This window comes from Pseudophryne corroboree, assembly GCF_028390025.1.
Source record: "Pseudophryne corroboree isolate aPseCor3 chromosome 3 unlocalized genomic scaffold, aPseCor3.hap2 SUPER_3_unloc_8, whole genome shotgun sequence".
Classification (NCBI taxonomy): domain Eukaryota; kingdom Metazoa; phylum Chordata; class Amphibia; order Anura; family Myobatrachidae; genus Pseudophryne; species Pseudophryne corroboree.
Genome location: NW_026967574.1, coordinates 2,237,652 through 2,256,551, shown reverse-complemented (window position 1 = coordinate 2,256,551; position 18,900 = coordinate 2,237,652). Strand labels below are relative to the sequence as shown.

General features: G+C 46.1%; 1 protein-coding gene across 1 annotated transcript in view; it reads right to left on the bottom strand.

Moving 5' to 3' along the window:
• Positions 1–18,900, bottom strand: part of LOC134984782 (zinc finger protein 585B-like) — a 671,664-nt gene that overhangs the window by 533,376 nt on the left and 119,388 nt on the right. The window lies entirely within an intron of this gene.

Genomic DNA, 18,900 nt, shown 5'->3' with positions numbered 1-18,900 from the left:
CACATCCCCCAGTGTTACTGTATAATGCCCCATTCCCAGCAGTCACCTCTCCAGTCATCACCCAGACACATCCCCTGGTGTTACTGTATAATGCCCCATTCCCAGCAGTCACCTCTCCAGTCATCACTCAGACACATCCCCTGGTGTTACTGTATAATGTTCCATTCCCAGCAGTCACCTTTCCAGTCATCACTCAGACACATCCCCTGGTGTTACTGTATAATGTTCCATTCCCAGCAGTCAGCTTTCCAGTCATCACTCATACACATCCCCTGGTGTTACTGTATAATGTCCCATTCCCAGCAGTCACCTCTCCAGTCATCACCCAGACACGTCCCCTGGTGTTACTGTGTAATGCCCCATTCCCAGCAGTCACCTCTCCAGTCATCACCCAGACACATCCCCTGGTGTTACTGTATAATGTCCCATTCCCAGCAGTCACCTCTCCAGTCATCACCCAGACACATTTCCTGGTGTTACTGTATAATGTCCCATTCCCAGCAGTCACCTCCCCAGTCATCACCCAGACACATCCCTGATGTTACTGTATAATACCCCATTCCCAGCAGTCACCTCTCCAGTCAGCAGCTGAATGATCTTGTTGGTAATTTCCAGGATCTTCTGGTCATTGTGTCTCACATGCATCCGCGAGTAAGGAGGAGGCACCGTGATGGTGATTCAGACCTGATCGTAGATGTGCTAAATTTTTAGCACAACTACGACCAGCTTCTCTGACATGCGAGGGAATGCCCAGCACAGGGCTAGTCCGCCCAGCATGTCAGGCCCGACCCTGTTGTACAAGTACAAAAGCATCGCACATCGGCGATACTTCTGTACTATAGGAGTAGCTCTCAGCCAGCGCAGTTCTCGCGAACTGGCTGGGAGATACTCATCGCTGCTTGGGTCGCAGCGGTTGCGTGTGACATCACGCAGCTGCCACTGCCCGCCCACGGTACGATCCGGGCATGCCTGCGTTGCACGGACCGCACCCCCTAAATGGCGGCTAAATGCCGCTGGCCCGCACAGCGACCGCCTCTGCCTGTCAGTCGCTGGGCAGTTCAGGCCTGATCGCTGCTGTGTCAACATGCACAGCACTGATCAGGTTTGAATTAGCCCCCGAGATAACTTAGTATAAATGGAAGAAATCATTCCCCTAATGGAGTCCAGCTATGCGGGTTCAGCCCCACTAGCCTGGGAAGGGACACTATACTGAGTACACACTAGTGACCCCCTGGGGAAGAGAAACACTGTGCCTTACATACTGTATAGTGACAGCACACACACACACACACACACACACACACACACACACACACACACACACACACACACAGGAAAAGGTTAAATGCACAATTACCCCCACAAACAGCCCTTCCAGGGAGACATAGAGATTATGGAACCAGCACACGGCGCCCTTATCGCTGATGTCAAGCTTAGCCGGGATGCAGACTAGGTCCCTAGATTAGGGACTTTGTACACTAATAAACACTCCCACCCCCCCTGCTATGACCTCCTGGTACCACTGAAGTAATCTGGAGTCTCTCCGGAGGAGCTGCGCGTACCTGTCAGTCAGCGTCTGTATAGCTGCAGTAGGGAAAATGGCACCTGTGAGCTGCTGGATCCGCTCATAGTGAAGCCCCGCCCCTTCAATGGCACGCGGTCTTCCCGCTCTTCTTTATACTGGCTGTATGTGCATAAAATGGATACCAACTCCTTTTATGTCTTTGTGCCAGTCTAGGTACTGTGTCCGCTGCTCAGCGTCTGTGTACACAGTCGGGAGACGCAGTCCGCCCCTGTTAGAAGCCATGCGTCTCCGTGCCCTCATGCCGCCATAATGGCCGGCGAACCGCTATCCGGGACGCAGGCTTAGTACTCACCACTCTTCATTCTTCTGGCTCTGTTAGGGGTGGCGTCATGCAGCGGGAATGTACGCTCGTCGTGGTGGGGCTTGCGAATAGTTCCCTCAGGAGCTAGTGTCCTGTCAGCGGGGAACGGGACCATTAACCCTGAGAGAAGTTGGGCCATTAACCCCCCTAAATCCCATGAAGCAGGCAGGCTAGTGCCAACCAGTCCTGCCTGAAAATAACAACTCAGAAACTAAATGTAGAATACCCTTCAGGAGCTTCCAGAGATGTGACTGTCTCCTTCGGGCACATTTTCTGAACCGTCTGGTAGGAGGAGCTTAGAGGGAGGAGCCAGCACACACTATCAATTTCTTAAAGTGCCCAAGGCTCCTAGTGAACCCGCCTATACCCCATGGTACTAATGTGGATCCCACTATCCTCTAGGACGTAAGAGAAATCAGTTCCGCTATTAAAGATCCTTGGGGCTGTGAAGACCCTCGGGGCTGTCGAGAGGTCAAAGGGCAGTGCCTGGATCCGACACTGAGAGTTCTTTGGGGCAAACCGTAGGAGTGCCTGATGTGTAGGTCAGATTGGGAAGTGGAGCTATACGAGTTCTTAAAATCAAATGACACCAAGAACTCTTCCAAGGCCGCGATTACCACCGTTAGTGAATCCTCTTGAATCCGAAGACTATTAGGTATGGATTCAGGGAATTCAGTTTCAAGATGTGACTGACCGAGTTGTCCGTCATTAGGGACCACCAATAAATTAGAGAAGAACCCTCTGTTCTTTTGATGTGTTGGAACTGGGACAATGACTTCTGCTTCCAAAAGCCTGTGAATAGCCGCTTGCAGAGTTACCTGTTTTTCTAGAGAAGCTGCCAACCTGAGTGGAAATTTCTGAGAGGAGGAGTATCGAGCTCTAGTTTGTAACCCCCCCAGATCAGGTCCCTGACCGAGGCATCTCAGCAGGTGCCTTCCCAGATGTGACTGAAACTTCAGGGACATGCTCCCACCTTGGGATCCCCGAGAATAGAAGAGGGAGTCCTGCTGCAGGTTCTGATGGGTAATAGTGGCTTCTCGACATCTAGAACCTCTGGAACCTCTGCGTTTGAGGCTACCCTGGCTCTACCTCTAAACCCTGTAAGCTGAAAAGGACCAGTGTATGTGCATCTTGGAGGTGGGACTGCAGAAGGGAGATAAGCGGACTTACCTTCAATGACCTGTGATAGCCACTTATTAAATTTTGATCCGAACAGGGCATCTCCTGTGTATGGAAATCCTGCTCCACCTCTCTTTGACTCTGCGGCCGCTGTCCATTGATAGTCACAACACCATACGTGCCGAAAATGCTGAGGATAGGTCAGCCATAACCCCTATTAAAGCCGACACCCAAGTCGGTATGGTCTCCTGAGTTGTGATGGCTGGCTGTGAAGCAGACTGCTGCCGACACTGCTCAGTCTGATGATATATCTGCATTGGATGACTGTGAAGCAGACTGCTGCCGACACTGTCCAGTCTGAGAATATATCTGCAGTGACTGTGAAGCAGACTGCTGCCGACACTGCTCAGTCTGATGATATATCTGCAGTGGCTGACTGTGAAGCAGACAGCTGCCGACACTGCTCAGTCGGTTGATATATCTGCAGTGGTCTGAGTACATTTGGAGTTACACCCTTTGCATGTGAACAGCTTTTTCCCGTCCTTCTCACACAGAATGGAATTAGACTTTAGGGCAGACACAGACACCAGAACAGTGATGATAACAGAGAGTGTTAGCGCAGACACAGTCCAACAAAAGTGTATGCTATCAGAGTATATATCTATATCACACACAGTATATGATGGTAAACAATATATATCATTCAGACATGGTTACCCAACACTGTATGATAGCTGAGGGCTCAGGAGAGAGAAGCCACCACCCCTACTCTAGAGCTAATTATATGAATAGCAAGGCAGTCTGAAAAAGTAGATTTATGGTAAGAACTTACCTTTGTTAAATCTCTTTCTGCGAGGTACACTAGATTCCACAGGGAATAACATCGGGGTGTAGAGTTGGATCTTGATCCGAGGCACCAACCGGCTAAAGCTTTGACTGTTCCCAGATGCATAGCACCACCTCCTCTATAACCCCACCTCCAGGCAATGGAGCTCAGTTTTGTTAACCAGTCCAATGCAGTAGCAGGTAAAAGAGATGACAACAGTTAGTAACCAGACACCACATTCTCATGACAGAAGGTACCAGCGGCTAATGCAATACCAACCCAAAGAAGCTAAGAGCGTCAGGGTGGGTGCCCTGTGTAATCCAGTGTACCTCGCAGAAAGAGATTTAACAAAGGTAAGTTCTTACCATAAACCTCCTTTTCTGCAGCGGGGTACACTGGTATTCCACAGGGAATACATCGGGGATGTCCTAAAGCAGTTCCTCATGGGAGCGGATGCACTGTAGTGGGCACAAGAACCCGGCGTCCAAAGGAAGCATCCTGGGAGGCAGAATATCAAAGGCATAATTGTTCGAGGGTCCAACAGACAGAGTAGAATGGGCCTTGATAGTAGCAGGAGCTGGAAGTCCAACCTGTACATAAGCATGTGCAATCACCATACTAATCAATCTGGCCAAGTTCTGCTTATTCGCAGGCCAGCCATGTTTATGAAAACCAAAAAGAACAAAGAGAGAATCAGATCTCCTAAGGTAGCGGTTCTCTTCACATAGATACGGAGAACCCATACCACATCCAAAGACTCATAGTGCAGACTGAAAAAGGTTTATTTAAACACGTTTACAATTAAAAAAGACTTAGCATGCGTACCCTAAGTGACCTTCGGTGGAAGGCACAGTAGTAGGCGTAAAGGTGATAAAGACCATACCGGTTGAAACGCGTTGGTGTTTCCTGCGCCCCAGAACTCGGTGAAGGTAAAAGCTTAATAGGGGAAGCTTCTATATTACCCCTTTACGCCTACTACTGTGCCTTCCACCGAAGGTCACTTAGGGTACGCATGCTAAGTCTTTTTTAATTGTAAACGTGTTTAAATAAACCTTTTTCAGTCTGCACTATGATTCCCCATTATTTGTCTTTCATGTACCATTGTTTGAGGACAGAGACAAAGAATTGAAAAACGGTGGGGCTGACTGAATTCAAGTTTTAACACGTCTACATTTTTTTGGTTGGAGGACCCAGGACGAGACCAGATAAGAGAATCTACAATTGACTGTTAAAATTAATTTTATTGGGATATTGCTCCAAACTATTGGCCTGATCTTCTATATCCAAAGGAGATCAGTAAAAGGATTGACTGTAGTATACACATTTTTTTGAACTTTAACTATCTCTAATATTGACCCACTGAGACTTTCTACTGCACCCATTTTTTGAACGCTAAAACCAGAAGGGTTTTTTCATTCACTGACCTCTAACAGAGTGTCATATACCCTTGATCAGTGCGCAGGAATTTCATTGTTTGTGTTTTTAATCCTGCATACATGTCTCTCCTGTTTGGTGAATTCTCAGCTTGACTTTCCAGGGATTCCAGCTCCTGTGATTCAGCTTCTCCAAGAGACCAGCACCAATTACCATCCTGCGGTGCAGCCTGACTCCTGCAGTGTTCCAGCTCTGATTCCTGGCTTTCTACTGCGGTCCTGACAATGGCTTCCAGCGTTGGTTCTATTCTGCCTCCAGCTTCCAGTGGTGTCCTGGTATCATTATGGCTGCCATTATCTACAGCATCGCTCACTAGCTTCTGTGGTAAAGTGTCACTAGCTTCCAGCTTCCAGCGCGTCACTCACATCACCCTCAGCTTCCAGCAGTGATTGGTGTTACCATCTGCCTACAGCGGTGCTTCACGTCATCTCCAGCGGTATTCATATATTGCTCTGCATATTATTCCACACAACATCGAACCACAGTATCCATCGATGCTCACCATCGAACTGTTGCTCCAGTGGTGAGTTCAGCACATCTTTGCTTACACCGGGTCCGTCCAGTAGTCTCTGGCAATCCTATCTACAGCTCTTCAGCCTCAGTGTATCAGCGCCTGTTCCAGTCTCCTGTCTGCCACCTACTGGGCGGTACTTGTCGTTCCTCGTTACAGCGGTTAGCTGTGGCCACGGACATTCCAACTCTGGATTTTGGCAAGGACTTTACCATCTTGTTCTGCATAGCCACAGTCACAAATACCAGTTGCATTCCCAGGAATGTTGAAGATATCTCATTGCCAAGAGTTATACTGTGTGTTCAATAAACTGATTGTTATATTTTACTCCGTTGTTGTGGTCACGCCTTTGGGTTCTAACATCATGTATGTCTAGGAACCAAATCTCACCTCCATGGTTCACTTACACGCCAGCCCCTACATCTGAGGGTTCCCTCAGTCAGCCTCAGCCCTCAGTTGTGACAGAAGTGAGGGGATAACGAGCTAGTATTTTCTTAGACAGGGAGAATTTCTTTCCTGGAGACTCCCAGGATTCTTGACGTATGTCAACTAAATGGTCAGAATGGGGCAAAATTCATTTAGTGACCTTCTGACGTTTGAACTTATCGGGTTTCTTAGATGTATGCGGAGGTTCAGATTCATCATCAATCTGAAGAATCAGTCTGAAGAGCCTCCAAGAGGTCAGGAACATCCACCTGTGTAATAGATTCCCCATAAGAAGCATCTGCATCAGTGTCTGAGGGGTCAGTGTATACGGATGAAGAACCCAAAACATGCGTGGATTGTGAGGAAGTAACGGCCCACTTAGATGACCCTTTGGTCCTAGGAGGGTGAGGATTAGGTTTTTATCTAACCAAAGACTGATTTAATTGCTGTAACTGAGTTGACAGAGTATCTGCCCATGACGGAATAACTGCAGGGACAATATGTGGCTGCAATAGCACAGGAGGTCCCATAGGGGGCTTAAGTCTCGTTACCAGCGTAATCAGTAATTAGAAAAAGCAGCCCAAGGTGGGTCTCTGTGTGCCCCCGGTGCTGCAGGCTGACTGGGGGGTATAGAACCCCCAATATCTGAACCCTCAGCTGCAACGTTTTCCTCCAAGCAATCCGTGGCATCAGCTTAAGGACATCCCACCTACCACTAACTTTGTCGTTGGTGCCAACGTGTACCAAGACCGCCGGGTCGTTCCCGGCCCCTCCCAACAATCTTTCTACCCGGTCTGCAATGTGCCGTACCCGAGCACCCAGGAGACAACAGACTGTACGAGGATCCCGGTCCCGGTAGCAGATTGCCCTATCCTGTGAAACACTATATAGGACCCTGACGCACTTAGCCCCCCTCAGGGTACAGAATATAGTGATAGCAATGTGTGTGAGATACACAGAATAGGAACCACACAGCAGCTATAGGCACACACAGTCACATGTACAATGCAGGAATTATTACAAACAACAATAAAACTGCACTGGTCTAGCAATACTAAGTAAAGCTATGTACGTATACAGATACAGGCTGAGTATCCCATATCCACATATTCCGAAATACTGAATATTCCGAAATACAGACTTTTTTGAGTGAGTGTGAGATAGTGAAACCTTTGTTTTCTGATAGATCAATGTACACAAACTTTGTTTAATACACAAAGTGATTAAAAATATTGTATTAAATGACCTTCAGGCTGTGTGTATAAGGTGTATATGAAACATAAATGCATTCTGTGCTTAGACTTAGCTCCCATCGCAATGATATCTCATTATGGTATGCAATTATTCCAAAATACGGAAAAATCCCATATCCAAAATACCTCTGGTCCCAAGCAGTTTGGATAAGGGATACTCAACCTGCATAACAATGCACAGTAACCACTGGGTGTATATCACAGGATACTTGTATTAAATATCCCTGAATGTATTGTCAAAGTCAGAAAAATATCTCCATGCACACTGCCATATTTGCACCTCACACTGGTCCGCGCTGCGCATGCGTACGCTCTCCCGTGAAGGCGCATACCCGCAATAGCGTGCACCCGCAGGCGCACGGTATGCGTATTTACGGTAGAGTTTATGTTATCGTAGCGTGCGACTCATTCGTTACATATTTTCACAATTAATGTAGTTTATAGATCATGGTCCCTTTGATAGATTCTGAAAGTTTGGTTAATATAGAATGTCCCTGAACGGAGGGATCCCTCTTTGTATTGTACGAAGGGTCTAACAGGAGTCATACAGCAGTGTTTGGTACCCATCGGAAGAGTATTTAAACAGCAATATTCCGGTGTTGGTTTGGAGCGGATTAACCGCTCGTGCGAATAGTTATGAACATAAGAAGTTTATGTTCATTTACTATTATTTGTTCTTACTTAATCATGCGGCGGGAAACCTAGTTTCCCACCCACCTGAGCAGTTGGAAACAGTCACAGCCCACCTGTATGAAACAACCTATGACCTTTTGTTATAATGCGAAGCCGAATTCCTGTGTCCAATGGACGATAAGATTGTAGGGACCATTAGATTGCATTGTGTGTGGAGCATAAAAGACGGGCCTGTGGCATCCAGCTTACACTTCTCTTCAAACGGTTCTCATTGCTGATAATCGGGAAGCTGGATGTCCAGAGGCGCTTGCGATCGTTTCCCCTTATGCGTAAGTTTTCTCCGTAATCATATTGTCTTACTGTGAGCCATCTCTCTCTCTCTCCATCTTCTCTCTCTCTCTCGTATATTCCTTTAAGTATATTGTATTGTATTATATTTCCTGTGTAGTTATCTGGTTAGTTGGTTTATGTTATACTGTAGTGTATGCTTTGTACTGTGATTCCTTTTTGCAAGTAATAGTCATAATACATATAATAGGTTTCGGACCCTAAGCCAGGTATCTGTGTATTCTTTATAGTGTTAAGTATTCTCTGAGCGTCGGTGACGCTCAAGCAGCTTTGTAGGTAATCAGGTTACACAAGGTTGCACTTACACATTGTCTCCATACTAAGGTTTACTGTGTATTTCATTGCTGAAGGTATAGATATAAAGGTTTAACGTTGTAAGCGTCTGCATCGCTGGTGATCTCCTCGTGGTCCCGAGCGTACGCTACGCTATAGCGAATCATCACGTTAGTCGGCAGCCAATAGCGTGCCTGCCTGTGATCACTAAGCTGTAAGCGAACGTGGCGCTTGAGCGTCTCGACTACGGCTGAGCGATCGTTACGCAACTAGCGTACCCTTACGGTACTTCTTACGTAGATAGCGTACAGTGTTCTTAGACCTCTTAAAGGGTGATACATAAGATAAATAATTCAGCTTTATCAATTGGCGGCTCGTCCTGTCCTTCACATATCTGCACTAGGTAGATCAGCAGACATTATCCCTCAGCAAAGGGCGGGAGGTTGTCTCGTAGTGCTGACGGGATAAGCGTCTGCTTCGCTTAGATAACGAGTGCTGAAGGAATCCGGGAACCGGAGGTAAGAACAAAACGCTAGTGTCTTTTTAAACTGTTTATTTTTCTTCTGTCTTGCGTATACACGCACGCATACATATATATCTGCATTTCTTTTTCATTTTCGTATATCACTATCCTGTCTGCCAGTTTTTTATAGTTGATAAAAGTGCTAAAAGAGATTTGCTGTTATTTCATAGTTTAAGAATAGAGGTAACATAGTTAAAGTGTAGACAAACACACAGTTTTGCCTGGGAGATAGGGCGAAGTCAGTGTGGTGTGTGGTAGATGATCAGGGATCATCTACATTGATAAAAGTATAAATTGTGTTACGGTGGATCTTTGCTTTGCGTACACGTGTCCCTAACAAAAGACTTGTGTACGCAATCCAAAGGCAGACGCACGCAGCGTACATTACGCAACGGAGCGTCCGGTTACGCCCACGTAGCTCAAGTCACGATAAGTTGATTTTTAACGCAAAGCGATAAGTAGCGCGAAGCGATAAGTAGCGCAAAGCGGTAAATAGCGCAACAGGCGATAAATAACGCAAGTCTATTTTTGGTGTCCGAAATTTAAATTAACAGATCCTGCTCCTAATTGGTAACACAGCTGGGCTAAAGAAAAATTTCTGCGCAGAAATAGAAATAGAAACAAAAGTGTACATGTGGTGAGTGAGTGTGTTTTTACATTTATACAGTTTGGAGGTTGAACCAAAAGAAATCACCGAGTACTCGTGAGGGACATACGTGTAAGTGACATGCACGGTGGCTAGGGAGGCATCCTTGGTTAAACAATATTTGAGCATTAGAGTATAGCGGACGAGTATAGGACAAGACCAGGAGGTCGTATAGAGACAAGACCAGGAGGTCAGACCAGGAGGTCGTATAGAAACAAGACCAGGAGGTCATAGTAGACCAACAGGTCCAGGTACAGTAAACAAGGAAGTCCGCTATACAGTCCACAGGCACAACACCGAAAAGGGTTGGTGCAACACCCATATAGGCCATACAAGCTCGCTGAAGGAATTCGCAGCCGCAATTTTCGATTCCATTGGTCTTTCCGTACATAAGTTTAGTTGCTTGTGTGCTGAACGACTGTACCGCACGTAATTGTGTACAGTAGTTAGTAATCTGACCTAGTACCATTAGAGTAAAGGGGTCACAAACGCTATTTGTACATTCTGACGTGATTTGTGTAATTTTTTATTTTTCAAGAAGGGAAGTTCGCTGGTCACTCAGGAACTATCTGACAACCCCACCTTTACTGGAAAGAGTAAGTGTTCTGCGGATAACCCTCACATGTTCCAGTAAACAAAGGTTTTGGTAGGTGCCCTGGGTCGAGTGCGCCAGCACCATATCGGTGTGATCAGGTCGCATTGGTCGGCGTGGGCGAGCGAGTGAGGTGCTCGGTAAACTTCACCGCCTACCTATCGTGAATAATTTGGTTTCCTGTAAGGGTTCGCTGAAGACCCTGATATAGAGATCAGGGTAGAGCAAGCAGACGCCTGCAGGTAATGGGGGCCAGTTGTTCAGGAAGGGGGCGATCAACCTCGGTTCGGGTTGACCCTGTAAACCGTCCAGTAGGATCGGCCAGGTATGTAATGTGTGAGAAATATGGAAGTCACACAGAGGTTTTATGTGATGAATGGGAGAGAATGACGGTACAAGACAGGGAGAAATTCCCAAGAATAGGTAGCTTCAGCCCAGAAGTGTTACAAAATTTAAGGAGGAGGATATGTCTCATAAAATCAACAAAGAGACGAATCCAGCATTATGATTATTTACAGTTGTGGCAACAGGAAGGTGAGATACAGAGAGGTTTGGCTCTGGCGGCGGGATCTGGGGCAGTCAGGAAACTGATTGCCACAGCCCCGCCACCACCATATATAGCAGGAGAGAAGTTGATTGCGGAGAAAGACGCACTGGGGTGTAAAACACAATCACTTAGTAACTGTGTAAATGTTAATGATAATGTAAACACATTAACCCATGCAAGTATTAACCCGTGCAAGTTGTACCCTGTTTTGAACTTTCCTCAGGAGTGTGATCAAGAGGACGAAGCGGCAACAATTTCAGCGCTCTCTCTCGCGGCCACCATAGCAGAGACCACAGTAGGCACAGCTCTACCCACGAGATTAGCAAAGGCCCCTAGCGGAGGGATAGGTGAGGTCGTATCGACTGGTAAGTACGGCACCATGCATTATACTGAAACAATTTCACCACAAGCTGTAGAATCTACACAGAATGAGGTTGTTAGAGTTAACCCTGTTAGAGTAATAGCAGTTCCCAATGGGAAAACAGATGTATCAGGAGCCACTCCCATAAGGAATATTGCCATGTACAGCCCATTTTCCCGAATGGAATTAAGGACCATAGTGTCTGAATTTCCTGACCCTAGAAAAGATTTAGTTGCCAGTCAAAAATATATCACAGACTTAGGAAACACTTTAGAACCCAATAATAAAGATTGGCAGATATTGCTAAGAGCTTGTTTACCCTCCAATGTCGATTCAGCTCAATTCTTAGCTGATTGTAAACTAGATCTGGATGTACCTCTTACAGATGTGTACAACAAAGATAACGTAAAAACGATAAACTTACAGTTAAAGGAGTATTTCCCAGCAGTTGTTAAGTGGAGCAAAATATTCTCCATTAAACAAAAGGAGTCAGAAACAGCTACAGAATATTTTCACCGGGCACTATTAGAAATGGCAAAGTACACTGGTATAGAGGACATTAAGACCAATCCAAACCATCAAGAAGTAGCAGTATCTGTACTAATGGATGGTTTAAAGGAAACATTAAAGGCAAGGGTACAGACCACGCAACCATGTTGGCGAGGTCTGTCAGTGTCCACTTTGAGAGAGGCTGCTATTGATCACGACCGAAACATCACCAGACACAGGGAGTCGCAAAGTGATAAGCTAATGTCAGTAAGTATACAGGCTCTGACCACAAAGCAGCCTGCGTATGTACCACCAAACCCTGTGGGTAAGTCAACTGTGTTAACATGTTATTATTGTCACAAACAGGGACACTATGCACGAGACTGTAGAGCGAAAAATTCGCAAAGACCATACCAACCCCCTAGACAACGACACGACACACGACATTGGGAGCAGGGTCCACAGAGACGGAGTTATGAGCCACATGCAGGGGAAACAAAAAGATATCCCCCGAACAGAGACTGGCATGCCTCTGGTAGTTCCCAGCTATCTCCCTCACAAGTAGTTGCTGCCAGCGGGATTCAGGCAGGTCACCATACCCAATAGGGGTGTGGCCATACCTGTAATCTGCAGCCAGTAAAATTAATTGCCAATCTTGGAAGTGAACCCGAGATCGCAATTAATGTAGCTGGTAAAACTTTAAACTTTCTTGTAGACACAGGGGCGGCCAAGTCAGTGATAAATTCGACAGTGGGCATAAGAACCACTGGTAGGACAATTCCAGCCATGGGAGTAACAGGAGTAGTCCAGCATTACCCTGTTAGCAAACCAGCCGAGATTACAATAGGGCCTTTGCATACCAAGCATTCCTTTTTGCTGGCTGCATCGGCACCAACCAATCTCCTGGGAAGAGACTTACTGTGTAAAATGGGGTGCGTCATTTATTGTACTCCTGAAGGTGTATTCTTGGACATGCCTGAGAAACACGCTCAGGAAGTGCGAGACATGTTAGACTCCCCATCAAAATTAATGTCACATACCATTATGACAAATAGGAATCCATCCCAAGTAGAAGAGATGACATCTCAGATACCAGAGTCACTTTGGACAAAAGACGGACAGGACACTGGATTAATGGCAAACGTAGCTCCAGTAGTTGTACAAGTAAAAGATGGTAGGATAGCTCCAAAAATCCCACAGTACCCTCTGAAGCCAGAGGTGGAGCTAGGAGTTTTCCCAGTGATAGAGCGCTTGCTACAACAGGGCATTCTGGTAAGAACGTCCAGCACGGCCAATAGTCCCATCTTCCCTGTTAAAAAGAGTGGGGGGAGGGGTTACAGGCTAGTGCAGGATCTAAGGGGGATTAACAAAATAGTTGAGAGTCAGTTCCCCGTAGTGCCAAATCCAGCTGTCATCCTAATGCAAATCCCTCCCACTGCCAAATTTTTCACTGTTATTGACCTCTGCTCCGCTTTCTTTTCGGTACCCCTGCATCCTGACAGCCAATATTTGTTTGCATTCACATACAGAGGAGTCCAATACACATGGACTCGATTACCCCAAGGTTTCATAGATAGTCCAAGTATATTTTCTCAGGCTTTGCATGATTGTTTACAGTCTTTCCAACCAGAGAGTGGATCAGTATTGATACAGTATGTGGATGATTTACTGCTGTGTTCAGATTCACTGGAAGCCTCTCTGAAGGATACGAAACAGCTCCTGTTTCATCTTTCAGACACAGGTCACAAGGTTTCCAAAGACAAGTTACAATTATGCCAAACTAAGGTAAAATATTTGGGACACTGTCTAACACAAGGACTGAGACACCTGACCGCTGATAGAATCCAAGCAATTAGAGACATGACCCTGCCACAAACCCAGCAACAGATCAGAACGTTTTTAGGAATGTGTGGGTATTGCCGTAATTGGATCCCAGGGTTTTCCATATTGGCGTTACCTTTGCAGGAAATGGTATCCTCAAACAAACCTGATAGGATTTCGCATACAGACGAGTCCGAAACAGCATTTGAGAGACTCAAACAGTGCCTAACGCAGGCACCAGCACTAGGTATGCCAGACTATGGGAAACCCTTTGAACTATACGGAACAGAGAGTGCTGGTTGCGCAGCAGGTGTACTAACCCAAAAGCACGGTGATGCCAGCAGGCCAGTTGCATACTACAGCGCTCAGCTAGATACGGTAGCGCGATCCCTCCCCACATGCTTGCGAAGCGTTGCTGCGATAGCATTGCTAGTGACAAAAAGCGAAGATGTCGTGCTAGGCCACAACCTCACAATCCATACACCACATGCAGTATCAGCCTTATTGAATTCTGCCCAAACCAGACACGTCTCATCAGCGAGATTTACAAGATGGGAATTGGCACTAATGGCCCCCGTAAACATCACCATAAGGAGATGCAGTGCATTAAATCCTGCAACGTATCTCCCAGGTGTGCCTGGTCAGGCACAAAGGGTGGAAGGTGAGAATGATGGGGAAGGAGGATTTAATACAAAGGAAGACACACATGATTGTATGGAATATTTGACCCAAAATTTTACCGCAAGGCCTGACATCAGTGACAACCCACTGGAAGATGCAGAACTCACGTTCTACACGGACGGTAGTTGTCATAGACAGTCAGACTCGGGAGACTTGTGTACTGGATATGCAGTCGTAGATGACCAAGACACCATAGAAGCGGAACCGCTAGGCCCACCTCACTCAGCCCAGGTTGCTGAACTGGTCGCCCTAACCAGAGCATGTGAATTGGCTAAGGGTAAGTCAGCCAATATCTACACCGATTCTAGATACGCATTCGGGGTAGTCCATGATTTCGGAGCCCTATGGCGCCTCAGAAATTTCATGACGGCCGCTGGTACACCGGTAGCGCATGCAGCTCACATAAAAAGGCTTCTAACAGCGATACAGGAACCCGACAGAGTGGCTGTTATCAAGTGTAAAGCACACACATATAGCCAAGACCCGGTATCACTTGGTAACAGCCGAGCAGACGAAGCTGCTAAGTTAGCAGCTGCGACCCCCATACAGACAGACACCACACAACTGATGGTATTCAATACCATCAACACACAGAAGTTGTGTGAAATGCAAAATTTGTGTTCCACACAGGAAAGAGCGGTCTGGAAGGCAAAGGGATATGGCCAGGAGTCCTCAGGGCTCTGGACGGATGGACATGGTAAACCAGTGGCCCCCAGAGCATACCTTCCATGTCTGGCTGAAGCAGCTCACGGGCTGACTCATCTAGGCAAGGAGGGGATGTGCAAATTGGTAAGAGCATACTGGTGCGCCCCAGGATTCTCTTCTCATGCGAGTAAAAGAGCAATGTCATGCCTTACTTGTTTGAGAAAGAATATTGGAAAAGCAATACCTACAGAACCATCCCATATCCCACCTGCCGGCGGCCCTTTCCAGGTAATACAGATTGATTTCATTCAATTACCCCCTTGTCGGAATTTGAAATATGTACTTGTCTGTATAGATGTTTTCTCGAATTGGGTCGAAGCATTTCCGGCGGCTACAAATACCGCTATGTTTACAGCTAAGAAAATTGTGCAGGAATTTGTATGTAGATATGGTATCCCTAGAATAATCGAAAGTGATAGGGGTACCCATTTTACAGGTGATGTCTTTCAAGGAATGTGTAAGTTGATGGGAATTGATAGCAAGCTGCACACTCCGTACCGTCCACAGGCGAGTGCGAAGGTCGAAAGAGTGAACAGCACTATTAAAAATAAATTGAGTAAAGTGATGGCAGAGACAGGATTGACATGGCCAGAAGCTTTACCCATTGTATTGTACAGTATCAGAACCACTCCCAGGTCCCCTCTTAATCTGTCCCCTTTTGAAATCTTGTTTGGTCGACAACCGCATGTCATGGTTAACCCTCAGGATGATTTGAAATGTAACAATGAAGTAACTGTAAAGTACTTGATTAACATGAGTAAACAGTTAAGGAATCAAAATGATAATCTGAAGTTGGTGATTCCTGATGTACCAAACAGTAATTGTCATGACATTGAACCCGGGGATTATGTAATGATACGAAACTTTCTACGCTCAGGTTGCCTTATTGACAGATGGGAAGGACCATACCAGGTCTTATTGACTAGCACTACAGCATTGAAGGTTGCTGAGGGAGAGACTTGGGTCCATTCATCCCACTGCAAGAAGGTTGCTGATCCAGAGAAGTCCCGTGATAAGGAACAGACGGTAGAGGTTGTATCACTGGAGTGTCTGTTCCAGGAGGACTGAGGCGGCACCTGAGCCTTGAAGACCGAAAGCAGTTGTCGACTCCCCAATCCCTTTTATTGTTTTTCTCCACTCCCCGTCCCCTCTCCCTTGAAATTTCTTTTTCCCCCTTCTCATTCTTCTCCATTTCCTCCTCAAAGATGGACTTGCCCCAAGAGACTGTGATCCGGATTTTCCTGTTGACCATGATGTTGACCAGAGCAGTCTGTTCCGGCGAGAGTACCATGGAGGTCGAGAGAGGTTCTGGAATGGGTTCCGATTATGATGATGGAGGCGTAGTTTTCCAAGATCAACCTAACCAACAAGCAAAGGCGAGTATCAGAAAACGATCCGATAGCATTGATCATAGAAGAAATTGTGATGGATTGTTAGCTGAAGAAAACTGTATCTGTAGGCTCTGTAACAATGTCATTGAGGATGGGTGCATAAAGAAATGCCAATCCAGTTTTAATATCCATATGGACCGGCATCCATTGAGTGACTATCACTCCTTAGTGGGTAATGTGTTAAACAAAAAAGATTGTTGGGTATGCTCTCAAGTACCTCAGGGTCATAGCAAATCAGGGCTAGTACCATTTCCTTTAACGATAGGGGAGGTACTTGAGTTAAATGGTGGGAGACCGGTGGACAGGAGGTTTAATATCTCCAGCCCTCCTAGTTTGAAGCTCCACCAATACCACGTGGATAGGTCCCTGTTATGTTTCAACATCTCCAATCCCAGAAAGCCGGGAAATTGGGAAGTGTCATGGAGTAACCACACCATGACCTTTTCACACAGAGCAGATAGAATGCCTACAGATACAGAGCTTGTACGCCACATAGCCAGTAGAGGAAAATCATTCAGGTATAGATTAGAGATGAGCGGGTTCGGTTTCTCTGAATCCGAACCCGCACGAACTTCACTTTTTTTTTCACGGGTCCGAGCGACTCGGATCTTCCCGCCTTGCTCGGTTAACCCGAGCGCGCCCGAACGTCATCATGACGCTGTCGGATTCTCGCGAGACTCGGATTCTATATAAGGATCCGCGCGTCGCCGCCATTTTCACTCGTGCATTGAGATTGATAGGGAGAGGACGTGTCTGGCGTCCTCTCCATTAGAATAGAGAGAGATAGATAGATTAGATAGAGATTGTGCAGAGTCGCAGACAGAGTTAGTTTACCACAGTCAGTGACCAGTGCATTATTTGCTAACTTTTATTTAATATAATATATCCGTTCACTTCTCTCTGCTATATCCGTTCTCTGCCTGAAAAAAAAAAACGATACACAGCACAGTCAGTCACACAGTGTGACTCAGTCTGTGTGCACTCAGCTCAGCCCAGTGTGCTGCAGTCATCAATGTATACTATAAATTAATTTAAAAGCTTATAATTAATTGTGGGGGAGACTGGGGAGCACTGCAGGTTGTTAGCAGGAGCCAGGAGTACAATTATATTAATTAACAGTGCACACTTTTGCTGCAGGAGTGGTGACCAGTGCCTGACCACCAGTATAGTATTGTTGTATACTACTTATATCTCTTTAAATATCAACCAGTCTATATTAGCAGCAGACACAGTACAGTGCGGTAGTTCACGGCTGTGGCTACCTCTGTGTCGGCACACGGCAGGCAGTCCGTCCGACCAGAATTGTATTATATATTATACACCTACCACCTAGCCGTGGTTTTTTTTCCATTCTTTATACCGTCATAGTGTCATCCTAATTGTTACTACGAGTATACTACTATCTCTTTATCAACCAGTGTACAGTGCGGTAGTTCACGGCTGTGGCTACCTCTGTGTCGGCACACGGCAGGCAGTCCGTCCGACCAGAATTGTATTATTATATATTATACACCTACCACCTAGCCGTGGTTTTTTTTCCATTCTTTATACCGTCATAGTGTCATCCTAATTGTTACTACGAGTATACTACTATCTCTTTATCAACCAGTGTACAGTGCGGTAGTTCACGGCTGTGGCTACCTCTGTGTCGGCACACGGCAGGCAGTCCGTCCGACCAGAATTGTATTATTATATATTATACACCTACCACCTAGCCGTGGTTTTTTTTCCATTCTTCATACCGTCATAGTGTCATCCTAATTGTTACTACGAGTATACTACTATCTCTTTATCAACCAGTGTACAGTGCGGTAGTTCACGGCTGTGGCTACCTCTGTGTCGGCACACGGCAGGCAGTCCGTCCGACCAGAATTGTATTATTATATATTATACACCTACCACCTAGCCGTGGTTTTTTTTCCATTCTTTATACCGTCATAGTGTCATCCTAATTGTTACTACGAGTATACTACTATCTCTTTATCAACCAGTGTACAGTGCGGTAGTTCACGGCTGTGGCTACCTCTGTGTCGGCACACGGCAGGCAGTCCGTCCGACCAGAATTGTATTATTATATATTATACACCTACCACCTAGCCGTGGTTTTTTTTCCATTCTTCATACCGTCATAGTGTCATCCTAATTGTTACTACGAGTATACTACTATCTCTTTATCAACCAGTGTACAGTGCGGTAGTTCACGGCTGTGGCTACCTCTGTGTCGGCACACGGCAGGCAGTCCGTCCGACCAGAATTGTATTATTATATATTATACACCTACCACCTAGCCGTGGTTTTTTTTCCATTCTTTATACCGTCATAGTGTCATCCTAATTGTTACTACGAGTATACTACTATCTCTTTATCAACCAGTGTACAGTGCGGTAGTTCACGGCTGTGGCTACCTCTGTGTCGGCACACGGCAGGCAGTCCGT